Source organism: Callospermophilus lateralis, chromosome 3 (assembly GCF_048772815.1).
Source record: "Callospermophilus lateralis isolate mCalLat2 chromosome 3, mCalLat2.hap1, whole genome shotgun sequence".
NCBI lineage: Eukaryota > Metazoa > Chordata > Mammalia > Rodentia > Sciuridae > Callospermophilus > Callospermophilus lateralis.
The window spans coordinates 109633890-109649463 of NC_135307.1; the positions used below are offsets into that span (position 1 = coordinate 109633890).

Genomic DNA, 15574 nt, shown 5'->3' on the forward strand with positions numbered 1-15574 from the left:
CCCCCCTGGAACATGCCTTCCCACATTGGGAAACTGGGGCTGTCTGCTCTGGGGCCTGTTGAATTCTCATTTCCCCTTAGATGGCTCCAGCAGGTTCTCAGGACTCATGCCTTAGCTTATTGTGAAACAGCACATCTTGGACCAGAAGACCAGATAAGCATCTGGGCTCCACTGGCTGTGTGATATTGACTAGGTTACTGCCCATCTCTGAGTCTCAGTCCCAGCATCTGTAAAATGGCAGCCCTGGAGTAAAGGAGCTCACTCTCAATTCTGAGGGTCCAACACCTGGCTTCACCTTCACTTAGGCCACAGAGAGACCAGAGGCTGTGGTCCTTTGGCCAAGGGGACATTCCTGGTCAGCCCTCTCTACACTGTAGCACAAGCACAGGCGATGTCCGGAGGAGGCACTAGGAGTGCCAGGCCTGCATCATAGGCCCTACCGTCCCGTTTTTCCCCTGCCCAATCTTGGAAGGCTTGACCAGTGGAGTCTGTCAGCTTCCCATTACCCTGAAAACTCACTTCCCCAAGACTAGAAATGGCCCACAAAGACACATTCAAGCTCTAGGACCTGGGCCTGGGCGTAAATCTCAGGCACGGTGTCCACCTTTCTCTGAGAGGCCCAGCCTCCTGTCTGGTCCTTGACCCTGATCTTCCTGGAGGCCTCCGGTCCCCTGTGGGCCCAGTTAGGGTCTGCGGATGGGGTCAAGAAGCTTTAGCTGCCTGCCACCCAGAGCTGTGGCAGGGCCCCACAACCAGAGCAGTGATGTGCAGAGGGAGTAGCGGTTCTGCATTCCAGAGAGGAGCAGGGCCAAGCGAGCAGGTGGCCTCTCCCAACCTGCTGCCACCCTGCGGACACGCACTGGACCTTGCTCCCCACATCTGTGAAGTGGGACTAATGACCCTATGCACCGGACTGTTCAGAGGGTTAAATCAGTTTCTATTTGTGGAGCAGGTAGATCAATGGGTTGGGTAGAAAGCACTGTAAGAACTTATGTGTAGCCGGATGCAGTGGCACATGCCTAAGATCCTACTGGGAGGCTGAGGCAGGAGGATCTCAAGTTAGAGACCAGTGTAGACAACTAGGGAAGACTCTCAGAACAATAAAAACAGGAAGGGCTGGGGACACAGCTCAGAGGTAGAGTGCTCCCGGTTACCAGATCCCCAGTACCAGAACAGAATAAGAGAGCCGCGTGGGTCCTGGCATCTCTTATTAAAAGAACACACCAAGCCTTGGAGGTCTAGGCAGGAGGCAGCTCTGGAGGACAGAGCCATTCCTCCAGCAGCAAAGGTGGGGTCCTGTGCAGGAGGGGAGGAGATGCTCCAGGGGGCAGGAATTGGACTCCAGGTCAGTTTTCCCACCCATCTCCCCTGGGGGCTGGCTCCCCGTTCCTGTCCTCACACAGGAGTGGCAACTTTGACTACTGCACACCAAGGCCCGGCTTGGGGGGACGGGACAACTACTCCCGCAGGGGCCACACTTGTGAGTTCCCACAGCACAAAGTCCAAGTGGGGAAACGGATGCGACCTAAAGCGGAGCCAGATACAGCCAGCTTCCTGAACTCCCCACACCCACCGGGGGCCCAGTGTGGCCGCCTGCCTCACTCCAGCACCTCAACCAGCACAGGAACCTGAGCTACACTGGTTCAGACCACCCCCTCCCCACCTTCTAGCCTCTGACCTGAGGGCGGGGCGGCTCTAGAGCTGACTAGCAGGGTATCTGGGGACTGACCTTCCAGCAAGCCAATTACAGGGTCCCTCAGGGTGGCCTGTCAGTCCTGCCCACCCCAGAGCTCCCCCCACCTATCCTTTGCTGTGGCCTCCTTGGCTGTGGGGACCACTAACTGGCCTTAATCCTGATGATCTGTGTAGAGTCTGAGGGGCTGATGTCAGGATAAACATAAAGACTGGCCTTGAATTTGCCATCCTCCTGCCTCAGCCTCCCAAATGTAGGAATTTATGTCCAAGCATGCTTGGGTGGCCAGCGCACTCAGTGTGTTTCTGTGCTGTCTCCAGTGTGTCCATTTTTCCATTTGTATAGATTCAGGAACAAATTTGTGCCTCCTCCCGCTTTCCCCATCGGTTCTTCCCGGGTACTCTCCCCTGCCCTCGGGCCCTGTCCTAGTGGGAATGAGACACACCAGCAGCCACCATCCTAGCACCCTGGGGGTCCTGTGGCTCATATTCCTGCCTCCATCAGGGGAGATGGATCTGGTTTTCACGCCTAGACTCTGGGCTCCTGATGGACACTGCTGGTGCATAATGGACCCTCAATAAATGTTTAATTGAAATGAGTAGTGTGTGCGACACATTGCCTTCTGCAGTGGACAGGACCTGAAGGACCGGCACTTTCCATATGCTTCTCTCTCAGCCAGCCAATTCAGCAGGCGTGTGCTGAGTGCAACCAGTACTGAGCCAGCCTGTGACAGGCTCCAGGGGCACAAAGGGGCCCTGGGCCCAGACTCCATCCTTGAGTGACGTGTTTGGTCACCTGTTTACTCTCTACCCCTCCAATGAGACTAGAAGCTCTGGAAGAACTGGGACCTTATCTGTCGGGGTTGCCCAGCATCCCTAGCTGGGTTCCAGCCACAGGGTACAGGAATCACGGAAGTGTATTGAACAAACGAGCAAGGCCCCGGTAGGCTGGGCTGGTGACTCCTGCTGCCCATAGGAAGAACTGTCTGGTCTGAGGATGAGTCCCTTGCTGCCACACTGACTCTGAGTCTCCCTGGCTCTCTTGTGAAAAGGGAAAGCCGGGCCAGATCCCCGTGTGTGGCTCCCTGCCCTGCCCAGCACCCCTGCCAGCTTGCCTAGCCAGGAGGAGGCTGAGAAGCTCATCCGGGACGTTATCCTGTCAGCTCCTAGAGCTTCTGCTCATGGAGACTCTGAGCTGAACAGGACCTGAGGGGTGATGGCACCCACCCAGAGCCACAGGGCAGAGATGGACGTAGGAGCCACTGCTCCCAGGGAAGCGGAGCGCAGTGCCTGCCCCAGACCCGCCCTGTGTTCATGTCTGTCAGCCTCTTCACACTCTGGGGAAAAGGACCCAGTGAGAGCCAGGGTTGTGAGCTCAGTCTGCGGTGAAGGCCTTTGGCACCTCGTGTTCTACATGGCCCAGACCCTCTGCCCACGCCCCAAGCCAGGCCTGGCCCCTACGGCCCTTCTTTGAGGCTGTTCCCCAAGATCACCGCCATCCAGGATTCCCACACATCTTTCTGGAAGGCAGGCTTCTCTCCTGATGGACACGTGATAGTTCCAGGGAATACACAAGCGTTGCTTTCTATGCCAATCATCCGTGGCATTGAAGTCAACCAGTGTCCCCAACTTTTCACTATCCAGGACCCTTCTATGATCCTCTGCCTGTGAAACCTCTCAATTTGAAAGACACTTCTGTCACTCGGTGTCCAAGGCCAGTCCAGATTTGGACAGGTACGATTTGGTCAGTGACCAAGACCTAGAGATTCCTATGATGTCACCTATATCCAAGAAGAGCTTCTGATCAGCTCACATTAACCTGGGCTATCATATAGAGATAATTTAATTCTAATTAAGAGCAGAAGAAAATCTTTAGTGCTTATCAGCCTCATTGTGGGGAATGTAGGATTTCTGGCTGGTTTGGGGAACTGGTTCAAAACTGCTCCTGGCAACCTGCGGCAGCCTTTGCCAGTGTCTGGCTGGGGGCCACTGGCTGCATCATCTCTCAGGCCCCGTAGCTGTCCCCAGGAGCATCCTCCTGCCTGGAGTGGGGTCTTCACCCAAAGGAGTGAGGAATGGTGAGTCGTAGGCCTAGGGACGACCCTCCTGGGCCTCTAAGAATGATACCAATGGGTGGCCACCTACTCTGCTAGTACCCAGCCTGGACCTGGTCACACCTGTCCTGATGGTGTGGAGAGAGCCCTTGGTGCCAGAGATGGAAAGGACACTGGCAACCACCTGGTCCACTGCCTTGGTTTACAGGCGAGGAAACTGAGGCTGAGGGCGGTAAGTGACTTGCCCGGGAGCACACAGCCAGTGCAAGGAGACATGGATTTGGAACTCGGATCTTCTGTCTCCCACTTCAATTGCAGAAAGCTAATCAATCACAGCACAGGTATGGTGATATTCTGGGTTTGCCTGCGCTGATCCGTTCTTATCGATCAGATATTCATTACCTAAACACAGTCTGTGTCTTCAAGGGCCACCCACTGAGGCTCAGAAGCCCTGGCCCTTTCTCAGCACCTGGAAGGTGATGCCTGGGTGATTATATATCCCCTTGGATCTGGGTTTCATCTTCCTATCCCACACCACTCCTCCCAGGACCCGGAGCCTGTGCAGGGCCCATCCCTCAGTTTCCACTGGGTGCTGCCTGCCAGGCCCGCTCAGCATCTTCACTCGGTGAATGGGAGACGGATGTGAACGCTTCCTCCCATCCAAAGGCTGTTAATTATAGATGCAGCCTTGGCTATTAACATCCTGAACTTGATCTGAAAGCGCCACGGGCAGAACGGAACCCTCCAAGCGGGTCCTGCTCAAGACGTGCAAATCTCTCCTCTGCCTTCACCTGGCTCCTGCCCAGCGTAGCAGGCCTGAGCCCCGGGGAAGGAGTTATATGTTCTATTAAATTGGTTTCAAATGTTGTTTGTGGAATTTCCCCCCCACAATGTGCTGCTTTGTAGTTTGGCCCTGTTTGGGAAAATTAATCAACAGCTGGGCTTCTCATGTTGATCGCCCGTTTTCCGAGCAACATGCAGGAGGTTAATGAGTATTTCTTGGAGTGGAAGAAGGAGGAGAATGGCAAGTGGTCGACCTTTCTTCACCTAAAGGAGGGAGGCCCTTGTGGAAGTTCATCTCTAGGTCCCCTTAGGTAGGCCCGTGGGCGGGAGGCAGTGTAAATAGCATAACTGGGTTCTCAGATCTGGGCCAGGGTGAAGCCGGTGTGCACCTGCCAGCCTATCAGAGTTCGGCAAGGAGGACTTGGGGACAGACCCAGGGAAAGCGGTGTGTCTTGTTTTACAGGGTGGGGCCTGAACCAGGGCCTCACGCACGCTAGGCGCTAGGCGCTAGGCGAGTGCTCTACCGCTGAGCTACGTCCCAGCCCCTCTTGTTTTGGACTTTGAGACAAGACCTTGCTTAGTTGCCCAGGCTGACCTTGAACCAGCAATTCTGCCTCAGCCCCCTGAGGAGCCACTGCACCTGGTTCCACAGGTCCTTTTGTTGGAGGAGTAGAAAGGGCCCTGGGTCAGAGCTCATGGGCTCAAGTGAGGCAAAAGCACTGACCCACGCTGACCTGGCCTCCAGCACCCATCCCTACAGGCCACCAGCTTCTACTGATGTCTGCGCCGGCCCAGGCCCCGCCACAGGCCCGGGTCTTGCTAACCACTGCACTAGACTAGGTGACAGAGCTCCCACACTCCTTAACTCTCCCCTCCCCTCCATTGTCACAACAGGTATCCCTGTTACTCGCTCCTTTGTGACACTTACCATAATCATAACAAAATAATAATTTTTTAAAGATTCAGCTCTGACGAGTGTGAGAACCGCCTGTGGCCCTGGCCTTCCGCCCAGCGCCTCCCTAACAGTCCCTGCTCAGTAATTGGTGCTGAATCAACTCAGACACCCAGGAAACACTTTTTAAGCCCTAATATGTGTCAGACACTGCCCTGGACCTGGGACCCAGGGTGAGTGGAGCCAAGCTTGTCCCACGGGGCCTGGGACACAGGCACCTCCTGCCTCAGGACGTTCTGCTTCTGCTGCCCCTGAGCCTCTGATGGCTTCTCTTCCCTGCTCTCTGCAGCTATACCTGGAGTTTGGGGTCATCAGTGTCCAGTGTCACAGCGATGCCAGCAGCACACGTGAGCAGTGTGCTCCATTATTCGCAAGCCCTTGCTAGGTGCCTGCTGTGCTCGCCACGCAGAACGCCGGCCCTGGGCCACTCCCCTGCCTCCGCTTCCCCCTCATTCCCAGACAGCAGGGCTCCCAGGGAGGGAGCCTCATTTGTGATTTTCCAGGGGAAAAGGGACACGTGGCCCACAAGGCAAAGAAGAGAACAGCTGGACCGCACACCAGTCACCGAGGCCTCTGCGAGGCACAGCAAACCCCGCTGGACCTCATTAGTGCGTCACGGAGAAAGCAGCACCTGACAGCAGACGCGTGTTGCAGAGAAGAAACTGCACAAGACGCGAGGAGCCAAGAGCCAGGGGGACAGAGGGAGAGAGGGATACAGGTTTCTTGTCATGGCCACCTCCCCTGCCTGCCTCCCTGTGCTGAGCAGGGAGTGCCCAGGGCCTGTGGAGTGGAGTAATTCTGCCTGGTTCCCAGGCAAGGGGAAGAAGAATAAATGTTAGGACCAAAAGCACCTGGAACATAACATTTATTCTCACCTTTATTTGTCTAAAATGAAGGGGCTGCCAGTGACCTGAGGCTGCTCTGTACAGTTCTATAGGATGTGCACTGCACAACTCTAGAGGCACCATGCACATGACCAGTCAGTGTAGACGTGTTCATGATGTATACATAGTTACTTGATTGTATGTATGTGTATATGTGACATGTGTATAGGTGACATATGTTGTATCAATTTTCTGGAAAATATCAGTGGAATATCTCAAGTGGGGTGTGAGTGATGGCCCTGCCTGGTTCACACTGGGGATTGGATCTGTGAGGGGGGGTGCACACTGTAGTATCAGAATCCAGTTCCCCTGGGGTGGGGCTGTGTGGTGTGGACGCAGGTTGGTGCCTGGCAGAGTCAGACTAGCAGTAATGATAGGGACAACATCCTGGGCGGGAATCAGACTGTGGGGGACAGAAGGCCCCCAGAGGCTGAAGGGGGGTGAGAACAAGGACCCAGGAGGATGTGGCCACGCCCTGCCTCCTGGGCCTGGCTCAGGGACTGAATCTTCCTCCTCAAAACACCGAGTAGAAGAGAGAAAAGTTCTTTTCTTCCAGGGTTTCTGGGAGAGGACTCTTACAGGGCTCTTTTTTAAATGTGCCCTCCCACCCCTCGTTTTCTTATTACCCCACCTTGATATGATTTATTCATGACCTTTTTCAACAACATCTTTCATTTTCCAGACATAATCACATCTTCGGGCAGGAATCCCTTCCCCTCCTGGGGTAGATAATTGCTCTTGCAAATAGTATTACTGCTGCTGATGACTGGGAGGGGAGAGCGCCAGGCTGGGGGCGGCTGGGCGGGGTGCTGGCGTTTGAGCCACAGAGCTGGTTTCTTCCGCTGCAGACCTGGCGGGTGGAGTCTGCGGGCCCCGGGCCCCTGGGTGCCACACCCTGGGGTGTCCACCAGTCAGTCCTTCTAAGCAACTGTTTGCTCTGGGGCTTCCGGAAGCCCCCGCAGGTAGGAGTCGGGCTGGAGGCCAGGCGGACTCCCAGCTAGTCCTGTCCTCAGGACTGACCCCAGCTCCCTGCCAGCTGTCCTTCAGGGAGCCTGGCCTTGGAGGCCTTAGCCCTGGGTCCTTCGTGTCCTTATAAGTCCCATCATCTGGGGCAAGACCACTCTGAACTGCAGTCTTCTCATCTATGAACTACACCAACAGTACCTTCCTGACTTTCCTGGCAGAGGCGCGGTGAGGACCAGCAGCTCAGGTGTGGGGGGCTGAGGGCCCAGCCTCCCTCCCGGAGAAGATGAAGGGTGGGAGGACACCGAGGCCCCGGCTGAGAAATGAGGTTGCTGGGGTGGTCCCCTATCCTAGGAAGAGGCCTGAGAAAGTGTCAGTCTGTTATTTAACAATGTACCCACAGCCCCGTCCCGTGCAGGCATCTTGGTTTGCAGGTAAAAGCCCGGGCTCTGGGTTCAAAGAGCCATAGGCCCCGCTCCTGTTGGCCGCTGACCAACCAGGGAAGGTGACTTTGCCTCTCTGAGCCTCAGTCTCCTCATCTGCCAAGTGGGTCCTAACAGCCTCTGCCTCAGGGTGGTTGTGAGATTGACCAGGAGCGTGGAGGCTGGCCTAGGCCGCCCTGCACGACACGCTGGAGATGGGAGCATGGTCACCCCAGGCGGTTGTCGGTCTCCTCTGACTTGTGGCCCCCCACCCCGCCCTCTGGAATCTGAGGGCTCAGACCCAGGCCCTCCCCTCCCAGAGGAAAGGGAGCCTGGGTGTGTTTAGGGCAGGGGACCTGAGACCTGCCCCAGCAGCGTCTTCCGGGCACAGAGGGCTGCAGTGCTGGGCCAGGCCCACAGCCCCAGCTGGGAACCAGGGAGCAGGTGAGGGCACCAGGAACACGGCAGCAAGAGGGTGGCCCGAGGTGGCAGGTTTACTTTTCAGAACAGTAGAGTCAGCAATTTTCCCTAACGAAGCCACAAACTACGGGTCCCCAGGGGAAGACTGGACTGAGCCTCAGTGACACAAAGCCAATCTCCACGACTTTGCTCCGTAGATTAATCGCCCACACGACTTCACCTGCTGCTGCCCTCCTCCAGCACCCCGCCCCTGTCCCTCCCTGCGCAGGGAAACATCAGTAGGTGTCGGCTCATGACATGGAGGTAAAGCGGAAACAGCACTGACCTGGGAGTTGGGACCTCCACCCGCGGCTTTCTGTGTGACTGGAGACAAGTCACTTTCCCTCTCTGACCTCAGATTCTTTCTTTGTGCAGGGAGAAGGTGCACCGTGAAATGCAGAGCATCCTTCCATCTCTGCCCTCAGGAGCCGGTTCCCACCTTTACCTTGTGAGTTCCGCACTGCATCTCATTCAGTGTACCACTGACCCGCAGGACTGGCATTCTTAACCCATTGTACAAAAGGGAAACAGGGACTCAAAGACGCTCGGTACATTGCCTAAGCTCACACAGACAGACAGACAGACCACATGGGATTCCAACCCAGGCCTCTCTGACCCCAAAGTTCATGCCCTTTTACTTAATGCTGTATCTTTTCCACACAGCCACATAATGAATCCTGGCGAACGTTTATTGAGCAACTACTACATGCCGGGCTTTGTTCTAAGCATGTATCTACTTTATCTCATTCAATCTTAACAATCACACTATAACATAGTATCATTCTTTATCTTGTCTTATAGATAAAAAGCTAGGGTTTGAGAAGCCTAAATAACTCCACCACAGCAGGTGACTGCAGAGCTGGGCTTGAGTACTGGAGTGTGTGTGTGATATTTTTGGATTGTTTCTGCTACTTAGCACTGTCGGTGCTTCTTTGCTCAGGGGGCCAGAGCAGCCAGAGGGTAAATTCCTCGTCTCCAGCACAGCATCCAGGAAAATCTTTTACTACTATAATTAGGAAATTAGTCAATAGTGGTGGTGGTGGTGGGGAACAGGAAGCTGATTTTCTGCTCTCAGGGCTAATAGTTTATAGACCTCAGTTTGATGAAGAATGAAACGATTAGAACAGGAAGCGCATCATCGTCCCTCACCTGGCGGTCACTTCAGTGCGCATCCTCTCCTGGCTGTGCCTACCCTCGCTCCCCAGCACAAGTTCAGGGGCCACCCAACAGGCAGGCGCTCTCTGTCCTGCTGGGGGAGGCTGGGAGTGGGGACGTCTGTGAGGGACCCTGGGAGGCTTGGAGGAAATTGAGTCCCTGCCCCACTGATCTGCAGTTTCATCACTCTGGCCCCCTCCTGTCTCCCTGGCCAAAGCAGCTGAGGTTTGCACATGAGCCACACAGCGACAGTGCGCAGAAGGGGAGACAAATGCGGAAAGGAGTTTGTTCATTTGGGTGATGGAGTGCTCGCTCCCTTTGCCGGCACGCAGGGTTCAATAACGGCAGACAGGGCTTCAAAAAATCGCAGCATAAATAGATGAGCCCTTTAAGGTAATAGAAATGCTGTCATCCCCGGGGAGAAATATGTGTCCCCAATCCCCCCGGGAGGGGGACATGGCCCCGCCCCCACCTCCTGAGCTCCTTGTCCCCATTACAGCCAGAGTCGAAGGGGACATCTACTGAGGAATGGCCACTGGGGCTCCATGCGGGAGGATGGCCGGGAGGGGCCTGGGAGACCATGCTGCCCTAGCAGTGACCACGCAGGCTGCTCCCCGCAGGCGCCACGGTGGCAGCCATTAGTCCTGGAGCAGCGCAGGAGGCTCCATCAGGATGGCATCTGGGGAGGCCTTCATTAGGGCAGGGAGGGCTGGCCAGCTGCGGAGCGGGGGTGGGGGGAGTCGGACCTTCTCCCCTGTGAGGAGGAGGCCACCCTCAGTTCTGGGGCTGCTCTTGGGAACCCCAGAGCCCTCAGCCCCAGCAGGGGGAAGGCTTCACCTCACTTGGCTTTGCTACCCGCCACCCGAGCAGGGCCCCGGGGCCAGGCCTGGTCGGCCTCCTGAGTGGGACACCCTTGGTGACAGTATCGATGTTTAAAAAATGGCAATAACTAAAACGTGTTGACGGACGGCTAGTTTGCCAGCTCTTCTAAGGACTTTGCAAATGCTGGTGAACCGAATCCGGCCAGCGCTTCCGTGGGCTTTAGGGTCATTCCTGTTTCACACGCAACTAAACAGGGGCAGGAGGCCCAGCGCCCGGGTCTGCGTCACCACCACACAGTACTGCCCAAGGCAGGGGTCCGCCATTGTCCAAAGAACGCAGAAGGGGTGCTGGAGGGCGGCCACGAACTTCAGACGGGCCAACAGGTAGATTCAAGTCCCGATCCTGCTGGCAACACCATGAATTTCCCTCCCGCACAGGGTTGGCAGGAGGCAAGGCCTTGTCCTCAGGGCCGTGTGCAGTGAGGAGGGGGGATGGAAGGGCTGCCTCTGAGGAGAGGAGATTTAGGGAAGGCTTGTGGAAGAGCAGCCTTGGATCTCGGCCTGAAGGCTGAGAAGGATGTGCATGGGTTCTAGAAGGACCGTGGGAGGGTGTTCTAGGCAGGGGGACAGCCTTGGCAAAGGCAAAGAAGCCCTGATGTAGGTGGGGAAAAGGGAGCCGTGTGTGGCTACCACACAGGTTTTGGCAGGACTGAGCCGGACATGAGATTAGGGTGGGCTAACTATTTTGTTTAACGTTTTGTTTTGATTTGGGGTATTGGAGGTTGAACCCACGGGTACTCTACCTCTGAGCTACATCCTATTCCTTTTCACTTTTTATTTTGAGACAGAGTCTTGCTAAATTGCTCAGGCTGGCCTCCAACTTGCGATCCTCCTGCCACAGCCTCCTGAGTAGCAGGACTACAGGTGGTGTGCCACAGTCCTGACTTGGGCTTCAGTTTTGAGAGCAAGTTACAAGGGGTTTGCATGTTCTTTGGTGGGCTCTGGGGGGCCATGGAGAAGGGTGATGTGACCTGAACCTGCAAGTGGATGGTAGGCTCCACCTGCCCCTCATCCACGATGCAGCGACTCCTCTAGCCAGGGTGGGTGGGTGAAAAGAAAGGTCCTCACCTCTTCAGAAAGACTCTGCCAGGATAGAGCTGCAGGTACTTCAGGACTCAGTTGGTCTGAGCTCCCCTCACTGACCCCTCACTCCATCTCCAGTTCACCCTGGTGCTCGGCATGGGTTCTGAGGGTGCTTAGGGGCCTTGCATGGTGCTGTCCAAGGTGCTGAAACAATGTCTCCCCTTTTAAGTATTCCCTTTGGAATGACTGGAACCCCCACCACTGTTTCTGTTGGGCAGAGAATTTCATTCTCATTTTACAGGTGAGAATTAGAAAATTCAAAGGAGGGTACCCAGAGCTACGAACTCGCTTATGACCTTCCAGCCCAAGACTATCTTCCCCCACTGGGAAGCCCTAGTGAGATTCACTAATGGATGCCCCCAAATAATGCCATTGCTGCTGCCGAGCTAACGGGTAAAATGCCCAGGGTCTCTTCCCACCTCCCTCCCCATCTCTGTTCCCCAAATGCTGACATATCCACCTCACAGTGCCTCCTGGGACTGACTGATCACTCAGGGTGATGCACAGGTGCTGGGTGGATCTGCCTGCAACAGCTAGCTCATCCCGACACTGTGTGTGTGTGTGTGTGTGTATGTGTGTGTATGCGTATGCCAGGACTTGGGGAAGCAAGTCCCCTCACCACCCTAAAAACTTAGCATTCCACCAGGGTTTATTATGTTCCAGGCACTAAGCTGTGAGTTTTCTGCATGAAGTTTCCCACTCTCACAGCTAAAGTCTCCTGTAACAGATGAGGACATTCAGGCTGAAGCAGGACAGTGACTTGCCAGTAGGCTGAGCAGGGGTGGGAAAGCCAGGATTTGAACACATATTTGTTTGGTTCTACAGTGCCCCTTCCATCAGAGCTCATCAGCTAACAAAAGAGCTTTTGGGGGGGGGGGGCTCCTGCCACTACTGGCTTCTTAATCCTAGGTGAGTCACTTATCCTGTTAGAACTTCAGCTTCTCGTTTGCAAATCGAGGAAAGTGCTCATGTACCGCTGCAGGGCTCCCGGGAGGCATGGAGGAGATGATGCAGGCAGCACGGACTTGGTGAGTGTCGCTGCTGGTGTGGGAAGGATTATTATCAGAGCACGACTCCTTGGTGGTGGCTGGATGGGCGTCCAATGAGCCTTTGCATACACACCCCACCCCAGTCCTTAGCAGAATAAATATCCAGTGTTCTGGTGAGAGGGGAGAGGGTGAGGGCCAACATGCCCAGCGCCAAGCAGGGTCTGCTTCTGCCCCATGTCCCTGTGCCCTCTGGAGGTGGGGACCACCTGGCTGGAGCAGGCAGGTCACTGAGGTCCCAGGAATGGTTCTGTACTGTCTCATCAGCACTGGGCCTGGTGGTGTTGAGCCCAAGACCCCTCCCAGCCCTCAGAGAGTTGGCATTCATAAAGCTGCACGACATCCTGGTGGGAGGGGACAGCTGAGGATGTGGCCTCCTATCCATGACCAAGCATGTTGGCCACTCACATCTGACAGCAGGCAAGACTGCTTGACTCCTTCTATCTTACAGATAAGGAAACTGAGGCCCAAGAAGGTGAAGTGAGGCATCCAAGGTCACAAGCCTAGGATGAAGGTCTCTGAACTCCCAGAGACGGGATCTTTTCATTAGCCCATCGCCAATTCCCTATCCTAAAGCCTGTTGGGAAACAGGCAAACCATCCAACAGACAAAGGCACATCTAATTATGACTGACTTCCGGGTAGTTTAAGGGGAGTGTGCTCTGCAGTTTGATTGTGCCACCCCCCAACTTTGGCCAGAGCTGGCTAATTGCAGGAAGTCACATACTTGGGAAGCTGGGGTGAGGGCCAGAGTAACAGTATCCCCCTTGGAGCCTGGTGCTTGCAGAAATGAGTCATTTGCTGGTTGAGAAGAGTTGACTGTGCTGTAATCACCTTGAGGAGACCCTGCCTAACATCCAACAGGGCCCCAGAAAAGCCTTTCCAGGTATAATGAGGCTGAGCAGGAGATGAATGGCAATTCACGGGGTCTCACCAGGGCAGCGTGGCTCACCATCTGTCTTCTTCCTGAGCCCCAGGCAGGAAGGACTCCACTGTGAGATGATGCCAGCAAGCATCAAGCCCCCCAGAGTTCAAGGACAGGAAGTAATTTGCATCCCAGATGGGAGGCGGTGGCCTGGCCTTTAGACTAGTGGAGCTCTGGCTGGAGGCAGTGAGCACAGAAGCCAGCCTCCCCAGGCCCTCCCCGCCCCTCCCAGGCCCCGATTTTCCCCTCTTCTGAGGAACAGAGATTAAGCAGGGATCTGGGGGTGAAAAGGGGGAACAAGGAGGTGGAGCTCTCAGGACACCCATGATGACACACATGAGCAGACCGTGACACCCCTCAACAAGTCCCACCCGCTTGGTGCACACGCCTTCTTGCTCTTGCTTTCCCTCTTGTCCCCGGAAGTGGCTATTTTCCCAATTTGGTCCATGGAGTCCACCTAGCAGATCATCTTGGACATCAGTTGGTTCAGCTCCCCTGGCCACTCACCATGTACACTCTCCCAAAGTCACAGAACGACCGTAGTAGCCACGCTGGAACTTGGCTAGGGTCGGGACACCCCATTAGCAGTTGGGTGCAGTCAACTTCAATCTCTTGATCATTTGGTTCTGTGAGATTTTTAATCCCAAGTAATTATTCTCTCCTACCCAAACGCCAAACCTAGGGTGCTACCATTTTTCCGTGGAAGTTATGGACTACAACTCACACCATTTCAGGCCAACTAGAAGGAAACCTCTAGAAGGAACAGACATTTTCCCTTTAAAGACACCAAAGAGTTTGTTTTCACCCAGCTTTATCTTTACTGAGGAGGAGGAAGAGACGCTAGGCCATGATTTGTCCTGCTTTGCAGACCAGGGGTGACCTGCCCTCAAAAGACAGTGTCACCAAGTAAACAAAACCCCTCTCTGCCATTCTCATGACATGGCTGTCTTGCAGACAGTGGGTCACCACCCTGGCAGCACACTGGCTTCAGTCAGATCACACCCAGACCAACAGTGCCAGCGCCTCTGGGAGTCCGGCCAGGTATCAGTGCAAAACCACAGGTGTGCATTCCCTTCCTCCTCAGGGTGGGGACACACCCACAGCATCAATCACCTGGGAGCTTGTCAAAGCTGCAGAGCCTCAGGCCCCACCCAGACCTGCCGCAACCGAATCTGACATTCAACAAGGCCCACTGCTACAGCGGCCCTGGGTGGCCTTTCTCTACACCAGTAAGCAACCGCGAAGGCAGGTGTTCCATTTCACAGGTGAGGAAGCAGAGCCTAAGAGAGGTTACGCTGGCCTAAGGTCACACAGCCAGTGAGTTGGACAGCTAGGATGTGACGCAGATCCATTTCCAGAGGCCACACTCTTACACTGCACAAACCACTTCCTATAGCACAATTAAAAAAAAAAAAAAAAAGTCTGGGGGATGTCTGCATGAGGGTCCTTGGCCTCACAGCGAATGCCCCACCTTTGAATAGGATTCTACTTCCAGTGTCAAGTTCCCCAGAATCAAACCTCATAAAGACGAGCATAATTCATGAGGAAACCCAAACAGTAAACAAACACGTGGGGAAAATGTTCACTCTCCCTAGTAATCAGAGAAATGCAAATTAGAGCAACAGTGAGGAACCATTTTCTACCTATCTAATTAGCAAAGATTTTTTTTTTTTAACGTTAGCAAAATTGAAATAGGTATACTCACAGACTACTGGTGACGGTGTAGATTGATATAACCCTGCAGGAAAGTGATATGGCAACATCCATCAGGAGCCATAAATATATTATGCCCACTGACCTGGGAATTCACCCTAAGGAAATAATTCAATAGGCGTGGGGGGAAGTGGTGGGAACCGGCTCACTGCCAGCGGCTGTGAGCGCTGGAATCAACTTAATATTCAGCAGTAAGGGAATGGCTGAGCAAACTGGGGGTTCACGGGCTCCTGCGGTTCTGCAGCCATTTAAGATGATAATTAAGACGCAGCAACATAGAAGTGTAGGTGAAAGAAGGCAGAACAGAAAACAGCATATGTGCACCGTGGGGGTATTATGATGTAAAAATGTCACCCTCATGAGGACACAGACAGGGAGGAACTGGGCACAAAAGAAAGCTAGAGTTTCAGAGCAGAGGGTGATTGAGTGACCTCCTCCGCTGTGGCTTTTACAATGACAAACCGCAGCCCTTGGAGGACAGCCTCAGGGGCTCTCCTGTCATGGACTCTCTGAAGGGGACACAGGAGACACTCGTGTCCTTCTCCCCTGGGCAAAAGGCCAAA

The 15574-nt window shown here is 54.6% G+C and overlaps 1 protein-coding gene across 5 annotated transcripts in view; it reads right to left on the reverse strand.

Moving 5' to 3' along the window:
- Megf11 (multiple EGF like domains 11) overlaps positions 1-15574 on the reverse strand; it is a 204703-nt gene that overhangs the window by 32647 nt on the left and 156482 nt on the right. The gene's annotated exons all lie outside the window — the stretch shown is intronic.